Below are 25032 nucleotides of genomic sequence, written 5' to 3'. Positions count from 1 at the left end.
TTTATCATGTTTGTGTTAAATATGAAGAAAGTCACCCCAAACTCATTCTCTGTACTTTTGAAGGAGAAACTTTCCCTTGCTGGTCTTGGTGCTCTCGGCTGTAGAAAGGAAGAGCTGGTCAGGACTGCCTACACACTACGATAACAGTCACCATCCCACCCGTACCTGGTCACCTCCCTCTGCAGCTGGTTTCCGTCCAGCCCTGTCTGGAGATTGGGTTCCACAGGTATCTCTGGCATCATTAGATACTTAGACAATGTGGTCAGTAGAAAAAAGACCCTCCCCTGTAAAGGTCTAGAATCCCATAAATATGTTACTTTACATGGCAGAGGGGACTTCACAGACATGATGAAGTTTAAGATTAACTCACTGAGCCATCCACGTGCCCTGACCTCTACAATTTTAATAAATTTGTGTTGTTTCATAACAGTAAGTCTGTAGTAATTTGTTATCGAATCCATAGGAACTTAATGTAGAGAAAGTCTTGGAAGCAATAATACATATTCACAGAATCAGACCCGCTGCCCTCAAGGTCCATTCCTGTTGTTGTAAATGGCAGGATTTCCTTCTTTCTTGTAGCTAAATGATAGTCCACTGAAGATACACACCACGTCCACTTCATCCATTCAACCACAGACGGACAGCTTGTTTCTGTATTTTGGCTATTGCAAATAATGCTGCAATGAACATGGGAATGCAACTGTCTTTTCAATATACTGATTTCATTTACTTTGGAAATATGCCCAGAGTTGGGATTGCTGGTCGTATGGCAGTGATTTTTTTTTTTTTTTTTTTTTTTTTTTTGAGGAACCTCCATGCTGTTTTCCACAGTGGCTGCGTCAGTTTGCATTCCCACCCATAGTGCATCAGGATTCCTCCTTCTCCACATTCTCACCAATACTTGTCTCTAATTAATTTTTTTGATGATGGCCATTCAAGCAGGTGTGAGGTGATATCCATTGTGGTTTTGATTTGAATTTCCTTGAGGATGAGTGTGATGTGGAGCACCTTTTCATGGGTCCATTGGTGATTGCTTGTCTTCTTTCCAAAAATGTCTATTTAGTTTTCTGTTCATTTTTAATCAGATTGTTGCTGTCGCTTGTGATGAGTTGTAGGAGTTTTTTGTATTTTTTGAAGATTAGCCCCTTATCAGACACATGGTTTGTGAATCTTTTCTCCTATTTCTTAAGTTGTCTTTTAATTTTGCTAATCATTTCTTCTGCTGTGCAGAAGATTTTTAGTTATACTAAGTGAAATAAGCCAGACAGAGAAAGATACATACTATATGATATCAATTATATGTGAAGTCAAAAAATGTGTAACTCCTAGAGAGAGAGCAAAATGGTGGTTTCTAGGGGGTGGGGAAATGGAGACATGTTGGTCAAAGGGCACAAACTTCCAGTTATAACACATATCAGTTCTGAAGATCTACTGTACAACATGCTGATTATAGATAATAGCACTGTATTATACACTTGAAAATTTCTAAGAGAGTAGATCTTAAATTTTCTCTCTGCAAAAAGAAAAAGTAATTATGTGACATGATGGAGATGTTCTCTCATGCTAGGGTGGTCATCATTTTGCAATATATAGATCTATCAAGTCAACCTGTTGTGTACCTTGAATTTACACAGTGTTGTATGTCACTTCTGTCTCAGTAAAGCTGGACAAGAAGAAAGCAATAAAAATCACCTACCGCGTGACAAATACTGTACTGGCCAGTTTTGCAAATTATGTTTTTTTTTTAATTTATCTAAAACACTTCATTGAGATAATTCTATTTCTCCTCATTTTAGAGATGAAACATCTGATGCTTAGGAAGGTTAAGGGTTTATCAAGGTCACACAGCAAGTGCATGGGACAGAGATACTGGAATTCTGTAGTAACACACTCTTAACCCACAGCTTTCTTACCACACCGCACAGCCTGGCTTCCTAATTCAGTGTCGTGAATGCCAGGTCATCAGCCCTCATCTGTCCTTGTCACCCCCTCTCCTTCCCAGAACTTGAATGCCCATATCCCTGCTTTGTTCACCCCTGTATCAACCCTTATACTACACCTCGGGTGACAGAATTGTGATCCTGACTATCAGTCAGCCTTACTACCCAGCTTCCAGGTTCTCAATCCCCCACAACATTCTACAGATTCTCTGACCCCAGTGGTGATTGTTACTGAGTCCTGGGTTCCCCCGCATCAACAGCCCCCTAGCAGGGTCTCTCTCCCCTCTTCCTGGACTTCCTCCCAGCAGAGGCAGCCTTTACGGATCTGCTCCATCACAGACCTGCTGAGTTCTGGCATGGCAGGTCCTCAGCACCCCAGGGTGGTCCCCAGTGTTCTTGTAGCTCTTGAGAGGCAGAACCAATATGGTTAGAAGCTGGGACTTCTAAGATGATTCCTTCTACCCCTGGCAGTCTGGTAATTCTGAGCAGAACATGTCATCTTTCTAAGTGTTAATTTCTCCGTTTGTAAAACAGTAGCTGTACCTACCTCCCCAAATGGTTATGAGGACTAATGAGATAATGCACTGAAAAGCACACAGTATAGCTCCTAGCAGATAAGTAAGATTCCATTAGTTTTGAAATAAAACTTTTTTTTTCCTGTCATAAGGTTTCTGAATGTCTGAAAATGCTATGATCTTTGGATGTGGAAGTTATGTTTTGAGTGTCTGGGTATATCATTAAAATAGTCGATAGAGAATAGAATTATGAAGACATTATCACTGCCCTTCTAGGATTTGCATTCCACTGTGACTATGTGAACTTGCTAATTGGAATATTGAACCACAAAACAACCAGCCCTTGAATACTCCTGTCAGAATGACCTGTGTGTTCTTGAGCAAGTGACTGTATATCTGTTTCTCAGTGCCCTCACATGTAAAAGCAAAATGTTGGACAAGATAATCATGTAGGTATCCTTCCTGCTCAGGATTCCAGCTTTCAAGGAAGAATGGACCTTTTTTGCCTGAATTAGCTAATGTTCCACATGAATTTGGAGAGTTGCAACGTTTATACCCAAGAAAGGCAAGAAATCCTAAAAGGCAAATCACTTTTAATAACATAGTATTTTTGCAGGATTCACTTGACATGTCAGAATGAAAATATTATGCCTTGAATAGTATCTCACAGAGCAGAGATGTTAAGTTATTTGGCCGGAATACATCTTGTAGCAAAACAGAGGGCTCCTCCAAGGGCAGGGGCCCATTTTCATGGAGGATAAACAGATTGTTGGGGAGACACATTAAGAGAGATTTGACATCTGACATGAGGGAAACCCTGGTGGACTCTGAGGCCTTCCAGGTCAGTATCTCGAACCTCTCACTGACTCTTGGAGCCCCAGGAACAAACAGAATGACTGTTAGGAGATACTTAATTTTAAAGAGAATGGTAATAGATAATTTTTTCTAAGTGGAATAAAAGGGTGGAGAAAGCAATATGACAGAGAAAAGTAGATGAAAGGTCTTGCTATTATTATTTTTATTATTAATTTTTCCTCTAGAGAATTGGGGCAGAGGAACTGACCAGTATTTGTTTTAACATAGGCATCACAAGGGGTAAAGCAATGGTCTGGACCAATGAGGTGGTCCTCCCTGTCTCTCCCACTTGCTGGCCACCATGGTGGATTTTATATGCCACCTTGACTGGAACGTGGGGTGCCCAGATTAAACATTATTTCTCAGGGTGCCTGTGATTGTGTTTCCAGAAGAGATTAGCATTTGAATCGGTGGACTGAGTAAAGCAGATTATTCTTCCAGGGAGGGTGCGCACCATCTAATAGGCTGAGGGCCAGAGAGAACAAAAGGCCGAGGATTGGGATTTGCTCTCTGCCCAACAGCTTCAGCTGGGGCATCAGTCTTCTCTTGCCCTTGACTGGGACTTACATCACTGGCCTGCTGGTTCTCAGAACAAATACTCTGGCTTTCCCCGGTCTCCAGCTTGCAGGGTCTTCTCAGCTTCCATAATCACATGTGACCCAATATAATAAATCATGTATGTGTGTGTTTGTGTATGTAATGGGTATATGTCATATTGGTTCTGTTTCTCCAGAGAACCCTATTACTGGTCTTGTGGCATTAACAAGCCACAGAGCCTCTGTGTCTCAGTCTTCTCAACTCTATAATGTATAGAACCAAAGGGACCTGGAGGATTGTTTTAAGTGAACACCAAATTGAGGGAAATCCTTCTGCAAGGTTTCTAATATTAATCCAATTGTATTTGATGTCATTAATTTCTTGTTGCTGCCTGAAACACAAGAAGAGCATCCTCCCTCTGAAAATAAAGCTAAAATATTTCATGATGTGGACCTTTGAGTTGTTAGAATCCTTTATGTGTTCTGAAAACACAAGATGAGTGACTTAAGCTTCTTCCATAAGGCAATTACATATTTGTGTGCTCAGCATTCATCTCTTTAACTCTTTGTTCAATTTTGAAATGGTTGCAATAAGAAATCATACAATGGATACAACAGTAAAATAGACGTACTAACCAGAATGTGATGATTAGGGTGGAGAATGCAAATAAGGATGTCTCCCTAAGTTGATGAAGCTGAACTTCTGGTTCATTCTAGAGCTTTTCCAGGGGCCTGGAAAGTGGAGGTATGCTCAGTCCTGCAATGCTCATTTTTGGAAAGAGGGGTTAGGCCAGTCTCTTCAGGTGAATTAATATATGTTCTAGCTGTGAATTCAAAAAGCAGTTTTCCATGAAAATTATATAATTTTGCATTTTTTGAATTTATATATACACACACACACATCAAATATCAGTTTTTCAAATTGATATACATATATAATGGCATAGTTTTAAATATGCAGAATATTATTCCAGCCCCTTTCAACCCCTGACCACTAGCAAGTAGGTTTTTTTGGTTTGTTTGCTTGTTTTTTTTTTTAAGGTTTGATTTATTTATTTGTCAGAGAGATAGTACAAGCAGGGGGATCAGCAGGCAGAATGAGAAGAAGGCTTCTCATGGAGCAAGGAGCCCAATGTGGGACTCAATCTTAGGACCCTGGGATCAAAGCCAGAGCCAAAGGCAGACACTTAACCAAATGAGCCACCCAGGCATCCCTCAATTAGGTTTTTGATAAGTAAACACCATTCTGTTTTATTCTCAGAAACATAGCTTTTTCACTATGTTGAGAAGACATTATTTATACATGGGTAGCAGGGTATCTTGTGCCATGAAAATTTTCAGTATATACTTCTTGTTATTATTAATATTCTTTATTATCATTATTTGAAAGTTCAGGGACACTGAATGATCAATTAGACAATTCCTCTCCAAAATAATTCCAGAAATGGGTTTCTGATTGTATGGCAGGCAAGGTCATCAGAAGAACATCTTGGCTAAAATACAACCAGATTTGGGTTAAAGAGAAATTAACAACACAAATATAAATGAAAATAATTTTAATATATTTTTAATGGCTTTAGAGAATATAAAGGAGATCTCCAAGAAATAAAAATAAGTAAACAACAACAACAAAATTGCCTAAGCTGAAACTAGAGAATTAGGGGTGAACAATAAATAAGTCTGTATAAAACAAAACAAAACAAAACAACAACAACAACAACACCAACAACACCAACAAAAAAACCTAAGCTTAGACCCTAATACAATGGAGGACCTCAACCTGAGATCTAGACTTTAGTGTAGGAACCTTGCAAGGATCCAGAAATAGTGCCATATCTGTAGGTCCCTTGGCCCCCCAAAAAAGCAAATGAAACTCCCCTCTGTAGATCATGTGATCAGTGTAAGTCCCCCCCACCCACACACACACGAACACACACACAGATACACATAGATGCACACACAGACATACACAGTTATACATATGATACAAAGTAAGTAGATTTGAAGTATTTAAGGAAATACAACAAAGTTAGAAAAGAACAAAAGATAATTGTGTTTATACAAATTTGAAAGAAAAAAAAACTAGATAGTCCTTTTAGAAATAAAATTATTAAGTTTTGAAATCCAATGAATGGATTAAACTTTAAATAAAATTAAAATAAACTAAAAATTGGGAATCAGGAAGAAATACTAATTAGAAGAAATACCCAACAGTTTAGGAGAGAAACAAGAAAAGTTGTTATAGAATACAAAAATATAGAATATAGAAAATCAATTACAGTGTATATCTATCCAAATTAAACAAAACAAGAAATTTCACACTTAGACACATTGTTGTAAAACTGAAGAGCTTCAATAAGAATACAACAGTAGCGGGAGAGAAAAAGATCAGCAAGCTAACAGATTTTTAGTTGAAATAGCAGAAGCAAGAAGACAGAGTAACATTTTCCACATTTTGAAAGATTTTAACTTTCAACAGAGAATTGCATACTCTGTAAAACTATCATTAAAAGTAAGATAAATATCTTTTCTGATAGCTCAAAATGAGAAAATTATGACCAATGGGCTGCTCTAAAGGAATTTTTAAAAAGACATTCCTCAGACAGATAAAAATGTTTAAGAAGGAAAAAATAAATAAATAAATATATATATATTTATTAGATTTATATATATATATAAATCTGAGACACCTGTCTGACTCAGTCAGAAGAGGATGGGACTCTTGATCTTGGGGTCCTGAGTTTGAGGCTCACACTGGATGTATTACTTAAATAAATAAAAAAAAAATTCAGAAAGAAAAAAAATCTAGGATTCTTACATTTCTTTTGTGGAAAAAAAGATTTAAAAAATTATTAGCACCTTGTTAAATCCTGTTAAATATATAAGACAAAAATTTCAAGTGTGACCACTGAAAATAAAGAAGCAATATGTATACACTCCAAACCAATAGAGAAAAAACACAATTAAATTAACAACAAAATTCCACAATCAATTCCCCTACCTGCTCCATTTTACTCCAAAAACAAAATTCTAGAAAAGTAAATAAAGAACCAGAGAAATAGCATTATTATTAAAGGTGTTAAATGAGAGATGCAATCCAAAATGCTAGGAAGAAGTTTAGTGATATGAATAATCACAATAAATATAAATGGACTTAATGTCATTAGTTAAAAGTTATTAAATGTATGACCAGGTTAAAAAAGTAAGATATATGGTGTTTACAAAATTATACTTAGCTCATGACAACATGGAAAGGCAACAAAAGAAAGGTAGGAAAACATAAAGCAAATTCTAACCATATTGAAATTAGACAAGTAGAATTTAAGACAAAAATATTATTATGTATAGAGACTGTCCATACAATGACAGTAACTGTCAGTTCATCTGGAAGCTATAACTATTCTCAACATGATGTCAATATTTAGCATATTTTCAAAATATTACAACAAAATGATAGAAATACAAGGAAGAACTGACAAGTTCATCTTTACAGCAAGATATTTCAAAATTATTTTGGCAAATTCAGTCACATACACAATCACTTGGCAAATATTTATCAAACACCGACATCCTACATGCTAGGATTAAACTGAAGATGAAGACATGAAATTAAAACCTTGTCAAAGGTAGGAAGCTCTGGGAAAGAGTAGGACACGTGGGTCAGCATGCAGTCCTCCAAGGCTAGCCAGGCTATAAGGAGGTAGCAGAGTTATGGCCAAAGAGCTTTCATAAATCTTGGACAGGCTTTTGACAAGAATGGAGAAGCTAGACAGTCTGATGGAGCCTTCACTGAATTCCCAGAAAGTGTACAGATTCTCAACTCAAGAAAGAGTATTTAGTTTTAAAAATCCATTCAGCAGCTTTTTGTTGAGAAATAGAAGGGTCCTAAGACCCTTGTGAATGGAGGGTGTTTATAACCTTCATAGAGGGGAGGGGGTATGGTCTCAGCATTCTAGCACCCACCTTTAAATTTATAGACCATGACTCATCAGCAACAAAGCCATAATTTTAAGACTACGGATAAAGTGTTCATGCATGGATGGCACAGCTTCTAAAAGAGAATTTGATTTTGAGACTGATGGCTTGAGTTCAAGTCCTGACTCTATTCTTAAGAAACTCTGCAAAAAGTCTTGCCTTAACCAAGTAGATAAACCACAGGTTATGATCCTTATCTATGTCCCCAGGTTGCTTACCTATGTCCCACACATCAAATGGGATAATGCACGTACAATCACATCAGAAATTCCAAAAGCAAGAGGCAAGTGGAAAAATTTGTCATCCTCAAGAGTATGGAAGATATGCACACAGATGATCCTGACTCATTTGTGAAATATATTTTAAGGAAAGAGTGATAATAAGGTTGACAGATAAAAATCTCCTCAGAGGAAAGACTGCTTTGAATATCATCAGCATAGTTCAGGTTTGATTTGTGAGGAAGTACGAAGCCTTTCTGGAGGTATTTGGGCAGGGAGTGGGATGTTGAAATCTCCATGGCACCAATAATGAATTAAAGTAAATATTTAATAATTTGTCAACTTAGGATAGACTCTCCTTCTCAGATATGCTCCTTCAAACTACAGCTTTCTGTGGAAGTTCCCTAAACAGTGGATTGTAATACAAAGTGGTCCCGTGATAGACACCAGGCCAATCAGAATTCTTCCCTGGAATTTTATTCTAACCTGGTAAAAGAACAAACAGCCCTCTCTCACCTTTGTGCTGTTTTATGATACTCCAACCTGAAACTCACCACCAGGCATCTTCCCAGCTGTTTCTCCCACCTCATTCCCTTCATTCTTCACAACACATGTGTGATGTAGAGCTGTTGTTAACTTCAAGGTGAGGAGGTGGTGAATAGCCAAGGTGATCCAGCTAATAAGTAGCAACATCCTTCCCCTGGCCCACTCCTCTATGTGTTGCTTGCACCTGTGTTTGCCCTTGCCTTGTGCCCAGAGTAGATTGTAGCTGCAGTCAACACACTGTTTCTTTTTCTTTTCTTTTTTTTTTTAATTTTGTTTATTTATTTGACAGACAGAGATCACAAGTAGGCAGAGAGGCAGGCAGAGAGAGGGAGGGGAAGCAGGCTCCTCCCTGAGCAGAGAGCCGGATGCAGGCCTCAATCCCAGGACCCTGGGATCCTGACCTGAGCCAAAGGCAGAGTCTTTAACCTACTGAACCACCCAGGTGCTCCAGCACATTGTTTCAGAAAGGATCCTAACTCAAGTGATTTCCCCTTTATGTTGCAAATGGGGAGCATGTGTGTCACAGTATCTTAAACACCATTAATGGGGGGGAAAACACACACACATAAAGCTTGGAAGGTTCTGAAGTCATTCTCCCATTCTGACAATGACAGGTGCTTTGAAATCCTATGTTTTACTTCGTCAATTAGGTATCAAGGAGAAAGGCTTTCCGTGTTCCCTTGGAATTCATGCTGATCAAAAATTGGATTTAATTTGCAAGACAAGGCCCTGTCAAGCAGATAGGCAAAAACAAAGGACTAATAGTGACACGGAATAATGCAAATGCTTTTAAAGCCCGTTTCTCAATATGGCTTTCAGACCAGCCATGTTCCTCCAACCACTGATATAAAATGCATTTCCACCCCTGATCTGTCATTTTGCACTTTGGCACCTGAAGACTCAAATGCAAGTAGATGTGGACCTTTCTCTATTGCTGCATTTTAAGGCCCAGAATTTTCAGTTTGATTAACACATTGATAAGACATATATTTTCCTTAAAACAAGGATGCCTGTGGGATTTGGGGGGGGAAAATCCCAAAAATGAGGCCACACTGGAAATATTAAATACAGATACAGTAGTAAAACATTCAGCTAAAATAGCAATAAAATGGACCTCCGATGGGCCTCTTGAGGAATTAAAAAGAGCAGCTTCATTCCGCGGGTGTGTTCAGACAGAAATAAATCAAGTCCACACTGCCGAGTAGAAATAGGACCCTGGTATATCTTTATTTAAGATATGTAGGATGCCAAGTCAGAGAGTGTGGAGAATTACATATTGTTTTTGAAACTGAAACATGAATATGGTTGTAATTTTAATGTTTCTTGCTGGAAAAAGGTCATCTTTGGTGAGGTCGGGGTTTTCTTAAGGTCATTTCACATAGAGATATCTGCCTTCCTCTGACATTTCATCTAGCCGAGATCCAGCTCCTCTGACAGACGAAATGGGTTCTTAGCACACCCCATGGCTATTTCTATCAACATCGGTGATTCTTACACAGAGTGGAATAGGCACTGATTGGAGACAAAGATCCACAGTCCCGGTGAGCCTGGAGGTAGAGTTGAAAGAACGAAGTAAAAGTTTTTATTCTTATTTAAAGGGGTAGTCGTCATATTTCTTAAATGAAAGTAGGGCTCCAAGCCCCCAGGGGGAATAGGATCAGACATGCATATAGAATCATCCCTCCCCCACAACAGCCGGACTTGAAGATACATATAATTCATTTCAGGATGCTCACATTCTACCTCTTGTTTCAGAAACGGCAGCTCAGACTAACAATGGTTTGGTTTGTTTTGTTTTTAGGTAAATCAACGGAGACTATTTTCTGGTAAAAGAAATGATGAGCCTTTGACCACAGCAACCTCATCTTCACCCCAGATCCTGGATGCTGGGCTGCAGACGCAGACTGTAACATCCCGTCCTGCGCGGGGCATCCAGGCACTTTGTGAAGTAGTCTGAGCCTCAAGGAATTGTTACCATTACCTTTCATAACGATGATTGTGATGTTGATCGCAATATAGCTAGCTTTCCTGAATCAGTTGGTCCATATGGAGCTTAATCGAAAGAAAAAAAAAAAAAAAGACAAGGGGGAAAAAATTACTTTAAAAAGTGAATACAAAACAGGACTGGGTTGCTAGGGGCTTGATTTTATGTGTGCATACATTTACATATAGGAAGGCACATACTGTACACATGTGTGTCCATATTTATGTGTGTGTGTGTATAGAAAGATAGATCCAAAATAAAGCTGAGTCTTTTTCCTACATTCTTTCAATATTGTGCTTTTCAACTTGGTAAATGGTTGAATCAGAGTAGGAAAAGAAAAAAAAAAAGGTCCCTGTTTCCTTGCGTCTCTCAGTTCAGTATACTTTGTTGTCTGAACATTTCGCTACACAAATCACCCAGACCCTGCTACTGGGACTCAGAAGTTTGGGTTGCTCCTGTTTGATGAACAGCACTCTCAGGAAAATCACCTTAGCAAGAAGCAGGAAAAATGACGGCGCATGGGTTCGGGAAGGTGGCCTACCTCGTGAGATGCCCACCCCCAGCCATCCTCACCGGCCCACACCTTGGATATGGGGTCTGTGTGTTCATGCTGCCGACTGCTCTGCCCAGTATTTCAGCAGGAAGCGAAGGTGCATGGCAGCCGTCCAGGTCGTGGGGGACCCAGGTGTTCCCCTTCTGGAAAGTATTCAAGTGCCTCCAGGGCTCAAAGGAGCTGAATATCCAGGTGTAGTTGTAACTTCTGCTTCTTGTTGCTCCCAGCCTGTGCCCTCCTGCCTACACCTGAGAGGTCCTGGGCAAACATTGCAATCATACATTCATGTTCTGCCGTGTGCAGAGGACAGAGGTTGCCAGAGGAGGCTGTAAAGTGTTTGTTCATTCATTTAGGATGATCAAGAAAACAGGGAAAGAGAGTTCTTCCCATGTATCTCTCCCTTTTGGAGGACGTCCCAACACAGTTCTCTGAAGACAGGTCTTTCCTGCCTCATCTGCCAGAATGTTCTTCCTTTCACAGAGAAAGAGCAAAATGTGGTCAAAGAGCTCTGTATGTATAGTTGGAGAGACCATGACCCAGTTCTCTCTCCTCTCATTTCATTTCTTCACTTACTCTGAGGTCTTGCTTTTGGGGAGTTTGTTATGTAATAAGGGGGCAGTCATCAATCAGCAGCTTGAAGTTAAATGACGATGGAGTTAAGTGTGACAAAGAAGTATATGGGGGAAGCAGGAATAGAGAGGGAATCAGTTCAAGCTTGCAGTCTTAGAGAGAATCAGAGAAGGAGCTAGAGTCTGTAGGAGGGATAGGACTAATCAGTTTGTGGGGAAGGAAAGGGCAGAGGGTGGCACAAGTCTGAAGTGGTGCTTTTGAGAAATGGCAGAAAGAGTGCATCACTTTTCACACATGGTCCCTGAATTATTTGACATGTCTTTCATTAAAGGGTGAGGTCTATGTTCTGTGAAATGGGTAGATGTTTGTGGCCTCCTGGGTGAACAGAATGTGCTCGACAGAATACCCTGTGACTTCTGAGGCTAGACTGTGCAAGACCATGATTTCTGGAAGGCTGTTAGGGAATGTTAGCTCTGGAGGATTCTGCTTACTCCTTTTCAGATACCAGTCATGGATCCCAAGCAGTTGTCATGGGCTGGTGCTGGGGTTGATGGCCTCAGCTGAACCTGTTCTCAGACACCCTGGCCCAAGCCATATGTTGGCAAGGAAGGTGTTACCTCGAGACGTGGATACTGCAGTCCTAACTCTTCTTGGCCCTAGTCCCTACTCTCAGATATGCCCACTGGTCTCTTTCTGGATTCTCCATGCATAGAATTCCTGATCTATAAAAATGCTGGCTGTTGACTCTTCTAAATGTGGACTTAATTTGTTTTATAGCAATGGACAACAAGAACAAGTAGTTTGTGCAGAACACAGCTGGTGGGGCTACCCATGACATGAAATGAGGTGGGGAGACACCTGCTCCAGACCATGCCTGACCCTGGAAGCTTATTAAAGACAGTTATCACTGAGAATGGGTGATATATTGGGAGGTTTTAATGTGGGAGAAACAAAACCAGGTTTGTGTATTGAAAATCCGAGGTCTTCAGTGATGGCTTGAAAGGGGCCCAGTCTGGGTTTGGAATCAGAGGTCACTGTAGTGTCTGGGTAGGAAATGATGGACTCTTGAACTAACATGGTGGTGATGGATATTGATAGAAGTGAACAGAGCAGATGGATCTTTATAGGATAAAATTATATTGTGTTGGCCATGGTTTGATTATGAGGATATGGCTCTGGTAGGAGTCCCATTGATTCTAAAGTGGCCATGTTGTGTTATTGATGTCTGATGCCATTTATTAAGACAGGGAAGATCAAGAAATGGGTAGAAGACATGTACAGACACTTCTCTAAAGAAGACATACAAATGGCCAACAGAAACATGAAAAAAGGCTCTACATCACTTGCCATCAGGAAAATACAAATAAAAATCACAATGTAAAAATCACAAAATAAAAATACCATCTTACACCAGTTAGAATGCCTAAAATTAACAAGACAGGGAGCAACAAATGCTGGCAAGGATGTGGAAAAAGGAGAACACTCTTACACTTTTAGTGAGAATGCAAGCTGGTTCTGCCACTCTGGAAAATGATATGGAGTTTCCTCATGAAGTTAAAAATAGAACTACCCCAAGACCCAGCAATTGCACTAGTGGGTATTTATCCCAAAGATATAGATGTAGTGAAAAGAAGGAATACCTGTACCCCAATGTTCATAGCAGCAATGTCCATAATAGCCAAACTGTGGAAGGAGCTGAGATGTCCTCCAACAGATGAATGAATAAAGAAGATATGGTTTATGTATACAAAGGAATATTACTCAGTCACCAGAAAAGATGAATACCTACCATTTACATCAAACGAGTGAAACTGGTTGGTATTATGCTAAGTGAAATAAGTCAATCAGAGAAAGACAATTATCATATTATTTCACTCATATATGGAATATAAGAAATAGCATAGAAGATCATAGGAGAAGGGAGGGAAAACTGACTAGGAAGAAATCAGAGAAGGAGCCAAACCGTGAGAGACTCTGGACTCCAGGAACCAAACTGAGGGTTACAGAAGGGAGGAGAGTAGGGGGTGAGGTACCTGGGTGATGGACATTAAGGAGAGCATATGTGTGGTGAGCACACAACTATTGAATCATTGAACACTACACCAAAAACCAGTGGCATACACTATGTTGACTAATAGAATTTGAATTAAAAAAAAAAAAAAAAGACAGGGAAGATCAAGAATTTGGAGAGCAGTGTGGAGATTCCTCAAGAAATTAAAAATAGAACTTCCCTATGACCCTGCAATTGCACTCCTGGGTATTTACCCCAAAGATACAGATGTAGTGAAAAGAAGGGCCACCTGTACCCAATGTTTATAGCAGCAATGGCCACGGTCGCCAAACTGTGGAAAGAACCAAGATTCCCTTCAACAGACGAATGGATAAGGAAGATGTGGTCCATATACACCATGGAGTATTATGCCTCCATCAGAATGGATGAATACCCAACTTTTGTAGCAACATGGACGGGACTGGAAGAGATTATGCTGAGTGAAATCAGTCAAGCAGAGAAAGTCAATTATCATATGGTTTCACTTATTTGTGGAGCATAACAAATAGCATGGAGGACATGGGGAGTTAGAGAGGAGAAGGGAGTTGAGGGAAATTGGAAGGGGAGGTGAACCATGAGAGACTATGGACTCTGAAAAACAATCTGAGGGGTTTGAATTGGCGGATAGGTGGGAGGTTGGGGTACCAGGTGGTGGGTATTAGAGAAGGCACGGATTGCATGGGCACTGGGTGTGGTGAAAAAATAATGAATACTGTTATGCCGAAAATAAATAAAGAATAAATTTAAAAAAAAAATTTGGTCTTGGACATTTTGAGTTAAAATCATTTTCAGCATTCAACATGGAAGTGATGAGTAGGAGCAACTCAGAGTGAGAAGCTTTGTTCTATTCATCAGTTTGGGAGACCTTACCCTAACAATGATTGCTGTAACCACAGATTCTGTTGTTCTGGTCTTGAGAAGATGTATAGAGTAAAAATACGGGGTCTAGGATGAATGAACTCCTACATTCAAAGGTAGTAGTGCCTGGGAAGAAGGAACCCAAAGACAGAGGGGAAAAAACCGGAAGTCCTTTTGTCCTGGAAGTGTAGGAAAGACTCTGTAGAGGACTGAATGCCTTATAACCTAAGAAAAAAACACATCTAGAGACCAGATGTGGGCAGAGGACAGACAGATGTTATGGAAGTGAGGGTCCAGAGTACAGAGGAAAGAGGCTCTTTTCATAAGGTGTCAACAAAAAGGAGAAATTAGATAAGGTGCTAATTAGGGGAAGATTGAGAGCAATAATGTGTTTTTTTTCTCTGAAAATGGGAAGATCATGAGTAAATGAACAAGTATCGATGTGATGGATCTAGTGAAGTGTCCAGAGAGAGAGAAAAGGAATGACTGAGATTCTAAGATTCCTGAAACAGGGAAGGCTGTCTCAGGATGAGGGGATGGAGATAACCTCAAATGAAAGTGATGTTACCAGAGGAGAAGGACAGGATGCAAGTATGTTGAAGATTTAGTATTTAGAGACAGATGAGGGAGTTCTTATCCCACTCTTTCCATTTCATCTCAGAATGTGGAATTTCTGTCCTCTTCTATGTGTTGTGGAGGTCTTTACAGAGATGTGAGAGAAGTAGTAAGTGTTTGAAATATTTTTTGTGAAAACAAGATCTCGATGGGCCAAGAAAACATAGAAGAAGTTTGTGGTAGTGGTGATCCTGCTCTGGAAGGTGAACATCAATGCATTCTGCCTTGCTAGGTGATCTCTGGCAGCAAGTGCTTCTTGAGTGAAGACAAATGAATTACTGAGTTCATCTGGGATTCGTTTTTTACTCAGATAGATGTGAAAAACAGAGATTTAGGGATTTTGGGGTGTTGACAAAAATATTCCTGAAATAATTTCAGCTGAGCAAAGAAGAAAGTGAAGGTATGAGAAGGTTGATGCATTTGAAGAAATCCCCAGAGATTAATTGACTCGAGATTTTTAGCACCTTTCTGGTCCTGGGAGATGTTTCTCAAAGACACCAGCATTTACTGAGAATCTAGAATCTATGCAGCCCTATACACATTTCGGAGGTGTGAAATGGTACTACATAAGGGTTATGGTTTTAGGCTTGGGCATCACAATGTTGAGGGCTGGACCTCAGATCCTCTGCCTAATGCACTTGTGATCTTAGGCACATCACTCTGCCTCAGAGGGAGGCTACCTGTCCACCTGCAAGATGGAGAATGCAGTCATTACAGAACCTATCTCACAAGCTTGCTGTAAATCAGCCAATATGCACAAAACACTTCAACAGCTCAGGCTCATGTGAACGATGTGTATTAAAGAACATTGTCCCAAATGTTCAACAAATAGCTTGAAGCAACTATTATTACCTCCAATTCATACTTAAGGAAATGGATGCTCTGACAAGCTAAGTAGTTTGCCTAAGACATCAGATAACTAAGATCTAAGACCAGTGTAAGCATAATAATACTTAAGGCCTATTTATTGTTCATGTTGTTTAATATTTATTGCCTTATCTAGTGACTAGGACAGCTGAAATATAAACAAAGACTGGGGGTGCCTGGGTAGTCATTCAGTTAAGCATTTGCCTTTAGCTCAGGTCATCACCCCAGGGTTCTGAGATCGAGCCTCACATTGGGCTCCCTGCTCAGGAGGGAGTCTGTTTCTCCCTTCCCCTGCTCATGGGTGCACACACACACACACACACATACACTCTTTCTCTCTCTCCCAGTCTTTCTCTCTGTCACTATCTCTCTCCATTTCAAATAAATAAATAAAATCCTTAAGAAAGAAAGAAAGAAAGAAAGAAGTAAGGAAGGAAGGAAGGGAGAGAGAGACCTGGTTTGACTTCTAAGTTAGTGCACCTGTCATTATTCCAAGAATCCTCTGGAAAGTTCCTTAGACTGTTTCTTCACCTGGACTGGGTAAGTTATTATGCTTGCTATAGCTACCGCATAGGTGTGTTACAAATATGAAATGGAATATGAGAAAATGATAGGTCAACTGTAGAGCAGTTTCTCTTCTCTGACTTTCTCCTTACCCACCTTATTGCTTCTCGATCTCCAAGGGTGCACTTGACCACAGAGTATTTATCAGGCCATGGATTCATCTGTTTTACTCCAGGAGGGAACAAAACCGAGGGATTCCAACAAAACAGATTCCACCTGTTGACAATGTTCTTGGTCCCTTAAAACAAGTCCTCGAACACAGATAGTGGATCTTCTACCTCACTCTCATCAAAATAGAGCCAACTGAGGAGACAGAAACATAAAATAATAGGTGGATTTCTTTATGGTGACCACCTGGACTGGACCCAGTCTTTGCCATAAGGCCACGGCAGCGTCCTTTCTCCTATGGACTCAGAAATCAGTGTCATCTGGTTTACAAATAAGGCAGAAAAAAGGAACAATGAGGGGTGAGCATAAAAATCCCAAGCCTCCTTCAAAAAATGTGTTTATCATTCCTCCCTCTTCGACGCAATGCCATACTCGCTGTCAAATGGCGGGACTACTTATCCACCATATCACGTCTCCTCTCCGTAATGCCTTCCCGCCAGCCATCAGCAGATCTGAGGCCTTGCTATTTGGGGCAGGGCGCTTCCCTAGTTTCTTGCCACCCCTCATGACCCCATGCCTGGCATGGAGCTAACTTGTCTGAGAAATGCATCACTGGGTGCATGATTCAACCTGTTTCCAGGGAGTCCCAGGCACTCACAGAAAGGTACCCAACCTTTTAGCATGTCATTTTCCATGGAAGGAAGGCCATAAATAATACCTAGAAAGGAAACAAGAAGGTGCAGCATGGGCACACCATTTAAAAATATAATGAAGAAGTAAATATGTAAATGAGATCTTAGTGGTGGGTCTGAGGAGGGGATTTGGAAATTAACATGACCTGAGTTAAGGACTATACACCATTTGACTCATTAAACTATGTTCACTATGTTCTAATAAGCATTAACAATGAAAAGTAACATTTTCAGACTCCTTTGATTCTATCTGCACGGAAGGAAGGAAGAAAGATAATCATGACTTTTACTGTTATTCTTTAAGAAAAGCTGAAAAGCAATTTTTTTTTCATTCATACTTCAGTGTAGTCTGTTTTTTTTTTTTTTTTTATTTATTTATTTGAGAGAGAGAGACAGTGAGAGAGAGCATGAACGAGGAGAAGGTCAGAGAGCGAAGCAGACTCCCCATGGAGCTGGGAGCCTGATGTGGGACTCGATCCCGGGACTCCAGGATCACGCCCTGAGCCGAAGGCAGTCGTCCAACCAACTGAGCCACCCAGGCGTCCCTCAGTGTAGTCTGTTTTAATCAGCTATTGCTTATCTTGTTTTTTTTTTTATTTCACCAGAAATACATTATAATTGAAAAGATAGTAAGTAGGAGAGAGATGATAATCTAACATATATAGTAGAAGAATATTTACAAAACCATTAGATAACTAAGGCCACAAATTATTCTAACCATAATAACCATTAAGAGTTTGCACATTATTTAAAGCTGTGTAATGCTTATTATTCTCAGTTTGCAGGGATCAGAAGTTACTGTCTTCACTTGAGTTATAAGTTGGGTGGCATACACCAATCAGCATGAATATACAAATTCATAGTCACAAAGTAGTAGAGTCCAATCCAGAAAATGGTCCTTTCTCTTCCTCACTCCTTTTATTATCTTCTTTCCAGGTGTTAAGTCAGGTTATGCCACAGTAACAAATAGTCCCTGCCATTCAATGACTTAAGGCAGCAAAGAGGTCACCCGTGTGCCTGCGACTCCTTCAGGTTGGAGTCGTTCTCCCTATTAATCTAGTCGGGCTGAGTGGCCATCACATGGAGTTCTCCAGGCTCCACCACATAAGGGAAGGGACCATCTCTCCAGACAATCATACATGTTAGCCTGGAAGTAGTGCCTGAAACCTCTGCCCAAACTCACTGGTCAAGAGAAATTATGGGTCTTCCGTTATATCATGGGTCCATTTGAATATTTAAAAATTACAGTATTTTTAGTGACCAACAGGGAAAGAATGCACTATTTGGAGAAAAGTTCTGATGAGGATCCTGCCTCCATGCTTACAAGTGACCCAAATGACTCTGCCTTAATAGCGAGTCTGTTTCATCACGGTTAGCTGAGGCAAACTTTTTTCTAATGCTCTTCTCATAGCCTGTCCTTTCTTCCTCCTCAAATAGTGACAACACCAGGGCAGCAGTAGGACAGGAGCTGGGGAAGGGGAGGAGAAATAAGGCAGTTTCAGGATGTCTGACAACATCATCAGCCCAGATCTATTTAATCCCTTCTTCCTCTTCTTCCAGTGACCAGACCCAACTCTACAACTTCCAGAGCAACAACCCTCATGGCAAATAATGACAATAGTGATGATAAACTTAAAGTGGGGTTTATTTGTTTTCCTTCCAACAGAATAGCTGGGGAGATGGACAAACTTCTTTCACGTGAACACAAAAAATGAGGGAAGACAAGGTGTGGATGGTCAGGTCAAGAATGTAGGAGGGTGAAGGCAGACACTCAAGACATCGTCATTTCTTTTTTGATGGAAAATGAGGCTCCCAGGGAGAATAGGGGCAGTTACACTGCTTCCTCATGGTGGGAATGAAAGAGAGAGATAAAAATGTAGATCCATCCGTAGAAGCAGCAACTGGAATGTTATAATGAAAAAAGGTGATTGCCTGAGAAAAATAATGCTCTCCTTATGTATTTATTTATTTCCTACTAAAATAGTGTGGATTTTGATCATCTAGAAAAGCTCAGAGGAGGCAAAACCATATGTAAAATCAGCCTGCTCTTAGGAACTTGCTGAATGGATCTGTAAGTCTCAGGAAACAAAACCATAAAATCTTGTCATGTTGAGAAGAGAGGTTTATGTCAGGGCATACTATGGTGCTTCTGTCTCTCCTTCCTTCAAGTCTCTGATTAGTGACTGCTTTTGAAGCATAAAGGAGATAGTGCACACATTTTTTGGCCACCCAAAATCAAAACATAAGACCCCTTCTTTGGTCTCCTAAAATAACATGGTATGAATCCTACATTCAAGGAAAAGTCCTACCCTATGCTGGCTTTGTTCAAGATAAGCTGTTATCAGTAAATTGTAACTCTAATGTGATGGAAAAAATATACCCAAGTTCCTAGAGGAATAGATTCCTCTGCATCCCCATCCTAATTTCCTGGAGCTGCCCTAACAAATGACCACAAACTGGGCAGCTTAAAGCAAGAAAAATTCATTCTCTAATGATTTTTAGGACCACGAGTCTACACTCATTCTGAAAGCTCTAGGGAAGAACGCTTCCTTCTTTCTTCCACATTCTGGTATTGCATGCAGTCCTTGGCTTGGGGGAACATCACTCCAATCTTTGTTCTCTCTCTCTCTCTGTCTCAAATCTCCCTCCGCCTTTCTGTCCTTGTCTTATAAGAACACCTGACATTTGATTAAACACCCACCCTAAGTTCAGGATGATCCCTTATGTGGAATTTAAGAAACACAATAGACAAGGAAAAAAAAAGAGAGAGAGAGAGAGAGAGAGAGAGAGAGAGAAACACAAAACCAGTCTCTTAACTATGGAGAACAAACTGATGGTTGCCAGAGGTGAGGTGGGAGGGTGATGGGTGAAATAGGTGACGAGGATTAAGGAGAGCGTTTGATGTGCTGAGCACTTAGTAGTCCATTAAATTGTGGAATCATTATATTGTATGGATGAATCTTAAAAAAAAAAAAGAGGGCGCCTGGGTGGCTCAGTGGGTTAAGCCGCTGCCTTCAGCTCAGGTCATGATCTCAGAGTCCTGGGATCGAGTCCCGCATCGGGCTCTCTGCTCAGCAGGGAGCTTGCTTCCCTCTCTCTCTCTCTGCCTGCCTCTCTGCCTACTTGTGATTTCTCTCTGTCAAATAAATAAATAAAATCTTTAAAAAAAAAAAAAAAAAAGAAATCTTTAATTACATTTCCAAAGAACCTACTTCAAAATAAGGTCACATTCTCAGGTTCCAGGTAGATATATCTTTGGGGGGGCACAATTCAACTCACTGTAGTACCCTTTACAGTACACAGTTGGAAACCATGAGGCAGCAAAAAATGTCTCATCTGGGGGGCAGATAGGGCATAGAACAAAGGAGGATTCCTATGAGGTCTTTCCCTTGTATCTGCTTAGGGTGACTCATATCTGTGAAATCTTCTCAATACATTTCTGGACCTTGGGAGAAAATCATTCCTCATCAGTCAGACCCTCAACTCCATTTTGTTCTATTTATTCATTAAACAGGACCTTTCCTGAGCACCTATCAGGTGCCCAGCCCTGAACTCAGCTCTGTGCTGACTAGGAGATGTATGGTGACTTTAGGGCCATGCATGGGATTGGGTATGGGTCCCTTTCTCCCTGACTATTAAGCCCTCCTTCGGAGAGATTCTCTTTTCAGCTTTCTAGGGAAGTGTGAGTTTAAGCAGTACATGACTCTACCTCCCCGGTCTCAGCTGCTTGAGTCAGGAATAGACATCTGGCCCAAGAAGAACCAGCCAATCAGATGCTCTCTTCTGGAGACAAAGAGGTTGAGCCACAACAACTTGGGGGGAGGGAAGCCACTGTTTAACAGTCTTATTAGTCATGTGCCCTGAGAGGGCTTGCAGACAGAACAAAATAGCTGCATGAAGAGATGAGTTGTTGTGCACTTCCAGGCACAGAAAAATCTTTTAATTCTTAGGATGCTATGCCATATTTCTGGTAACAGGATTCCCTGAGATTCCTCATGCTTCTGTCCTCTGCAGCCACCTGATTTCTGGCTATGGCAGCTGTGAGGGGAGGGGAGACAGACCCCGACATGAGCACACTTCATGATTCCGTAAGTGGTTCAATAAAGGTATGAACAAGGTGTTACCGGGGTCAGGAGGAGTGTGGCTAGCTGGCTTTGTTAGCAAAGAAAGTGTCCCCAAATAGGTGAAATTCATTTGGGAAAATAAGCAAGAGTTCTTCTGGTTGAATCTGATTAATGAATATGTGAATGAAGTTGTCCTCCTCCCTGGATACACATTAGAATCACTTGGGCAATGTCCAGGCCCACCTCAGACCATGCATTTGTAAGTTCTGCGTGTGTCTGTTTAAAACAAACCAACACAAAACAAACAAACAAACCAAACAACACAAACAAAAATAGGTCATTATCCTGATGCACCAAGAAGACCATAATCACTGGCTTAATGTGTTACATGATAAAACGGCACCTTTCTAGCGTAGTATGCCCTCAGTTCTCTTTGGACTGAGCCACAGTGTTATCACCCTGAAGCCATCCCTGATGCCACCCAAACATTCATAGGCACCCAAGTGTCCCACTTTGCATGAGACATGCAGCAGGTGCTAAGGAAATGCATTTAGAGTCTATGAATCACAGAGTGACACAGATATCCTGATATCCATGGGACCACATCAGTGTTAACATCTTCAATGATGATATCACAGACTTCCAAAAAAATAATCCTTGAATTTCTGTTTGCATCCTCATTTCTTCTACCACCACCCTGGTGTAAGCCTCTCACATGACATTTTTCTTATGGGTCTCCTCACATCTAGTCAGACATTTCATCATCCTCATTACTCGTCATACATCCACATCCCACACCCTTATGCACAGATACACATACAGTTCACTGTCTTATCCCCCATCTACCCATTCCCCCATCTATCAGTCCATGCACCCGTCCATCCATGTAAATATACATTCATCTATATATGGGTGGATGTAGACACACCCATCTATTAGTCAGTCTGTCCATCCATCCACCTGTCCATCCACTTACCCATGTAAGTATCGATCCATCCATACCTATGTATATGCACTCATCTATTAGTACAGCCAGCCAGCCAGCCATCTGTCCATCCATCCAGCCAGCCAGCCATCCGTCCATCCAGCTATGCGAGTGTCTATACATCCATCCATACATATATCCACTCATCTATCAGTACCTCCATCCACACATTCACCCATGCACCTTTCACATTATAAGGTGGTGGTTTGGTTTAGGGTTAGGAGTGAGTAAGGTGAGGTAAGATTTATAGTTAGAGGTTGGAATGGTGAGGTGAGAACTAAGGTTGGGGGGGGTTGGTTGAAATTAGGTTTAGGTTTATGGGAAAAATGGATGAAGTTAACTTTAGGGTTAAAGACGGTAAGTATGGTTAGGTTTAGGGATAAGGATGGTGGAGGGATGGTCCAGGTTAGGGTTTGGATAGGGAGGGCTAGGTTTAGGAATGACTCAGGAGTCCTCTGTGAGAGCTGATATATGAGTGGACTCAGGAACGGCCAGTGCAGGTGTGTCACCTGCAAGTAGGTTCAGAACTCCTCCCAGCATTGGAAATGTGCTGGAGGGGGTGAAGCAGAGTGATCCATGCAGGATCAGAAATTCACAGAGGAACCCTGCAGGGAAAGGGTGTTAAGAAGTGAAGATATATAGGGTGCTGAGGGTCAGGAAGGAGGCCCTTGGAACCTGCCAGAAAATGTCCAGTTTACCCAGGAGATTATGGAGAGTGCAGGAGGACTTTAGGCAGGGGTAGTATCAAACACAGACTTCCAACCATAAATAATTTACTTTCTTACAGGGCACCTGGGAGTTTCAGCTGGTTAAGCATCTGCCTTCAACTTCGGTCATGATCCCAGGTACAGGGATGGAGACCATGTTGGGTTCCCTGCTCAGTGGGCAGCCTGCTTCTCCCTCTGTCCCTCACCACTGTGCGCTCTCTCTTGCTCTCTTTCTGTCAAATAAATAAATAAAATTTTAAAAAATCCATTTTCTTTTTTAATTTCCATGTTCCGTCAGTTGGTCCTCAGCTGCTTCTGACTAGATTTGCCAGAACAAAATTAGAGAATATCAGAAACTGTTCTCCCAGGACATGAAAGACCCTGAAAGTATGAGAAGTCATTGCAGAAAAGCTCAGTCCATGATCATCCCTTTTGTTGAACCTCTGGCTCCCTGTGTTTCCCACCACAATTCAGGAGGATTTTAGCAAGACTTCCCGCTACACAGTAAACACCTGGGTGTTCTTCTTTTACTCTTTTCTCCTTCCCTTTCTCTCATCATGTGCACACCCTCTCTCTCTAAAATGAATAAATAAATCTTTAAAAAAACAAGGTAGATGTCGATAGGTGTTTGATAGATAGATAAAATTTTGAAGTAGATAAAGTTTCCCAAAGAAAATATGAGAACTAGAAGCCAGGAAAAAAAAAAAAATCCAAGTCTTCTATTTGTCAAAGGATGCTGTAGGAAAAGTTAAGAGACAACAAACTGAAAGAGTGTATTTGATTCTTACACACAAAATATCAATTATTTTATTATTTTTTATTAGTTTTAGGGGTAGAATCCCTAGATTCTGGGTGCATATAACACCTAGTGCTCAGTACACCCTGTGCCCTCCTTAATGACCATTACCCTGTTACCCCCTCCCCCTCCACCTTCCCTCCAGCAACCCTCTGTTTGTTCTCCAGAGTTCAGTGTCTCTTATGGTTTGTTTCCTCTCAATTTTCATATTATTTTATTTTTTTTGGCAGCAATGTCCACAATAGCCAAATTATGGGAAGAGCCCAGATGCCCCTCTATGGATAAATGGATAAAGAAGATGAAATAGACACACACAACGGAATATTACTCAGTCATCAAAAAAAATGAAATCTTGGGGCGCCTGGGTGGCTCAGTGGGTTAAGCCTCTGCCTTCGGCTCAGGGCATGATCTCAGGGTCCTGGGATCGAGCCCCGCATCGGGCTCTCTGCTCAGCGGGGAGCCTGCTTCCTCCTCTTTCTCTGCCTGCCTCTCTGCCTACTTGTAATCTCTGCCTGTCAAATAAATAAATAAAATCTTTAAAAAAAAATAAAATCTTACTATTTTCAATGAAGTGGATGGAACTAGAGGATATTATGCTAAGTAAAATAAGTCAATCAGAGAAAGACTATTGTCATATGATTTCACTCATAGGTGGTATTTAAGAAACAAAACAGGATCATAGGGGAAGAAAAAGAAAAATAAAATAAGACGAAATCAAAGAGAAAGACAAACTATAAGAGAATCTCAATCATAGGAAACAAACTGAGGGTTGCTGTAGGGGAGAGGGGTGAGGGGATGAGACAACAGGGTGACGGGCATTAAGGAGAGCATGTGATGGAATGAACATTGGGTGTTGTAGCAACTGATGAATCATTGACTACCTGTGAAACTAATAATACAATCTATGTTAATTACTTGGATTTAAATAAGACAAAATCTGAAAAAAAAATAGGCAATAGCCTCAAACTGAGGACAGCCTGCATTCTCACTGACTAAGATCATTTTAAAAGTTGGTTCAATTTTGGGGGGGTACA

The sequence above is a fragment of the Neovison vison genome, chromosome 13 (genome assembly GCF_020171115.1).
Source record: "Neovison vison isolate M4711 chromosome 13, ASM_NN_V1, whole genome shotgun sequence".
Classification (NCBI taxonomy): Eukaryota; Metazoa; Chordata; class Mammalia; order Carnivora; family Mustelidae; genus Neogale; species Neogale vison.
This window is presented reverse-complemented; position numbering follows the sequence as displayed.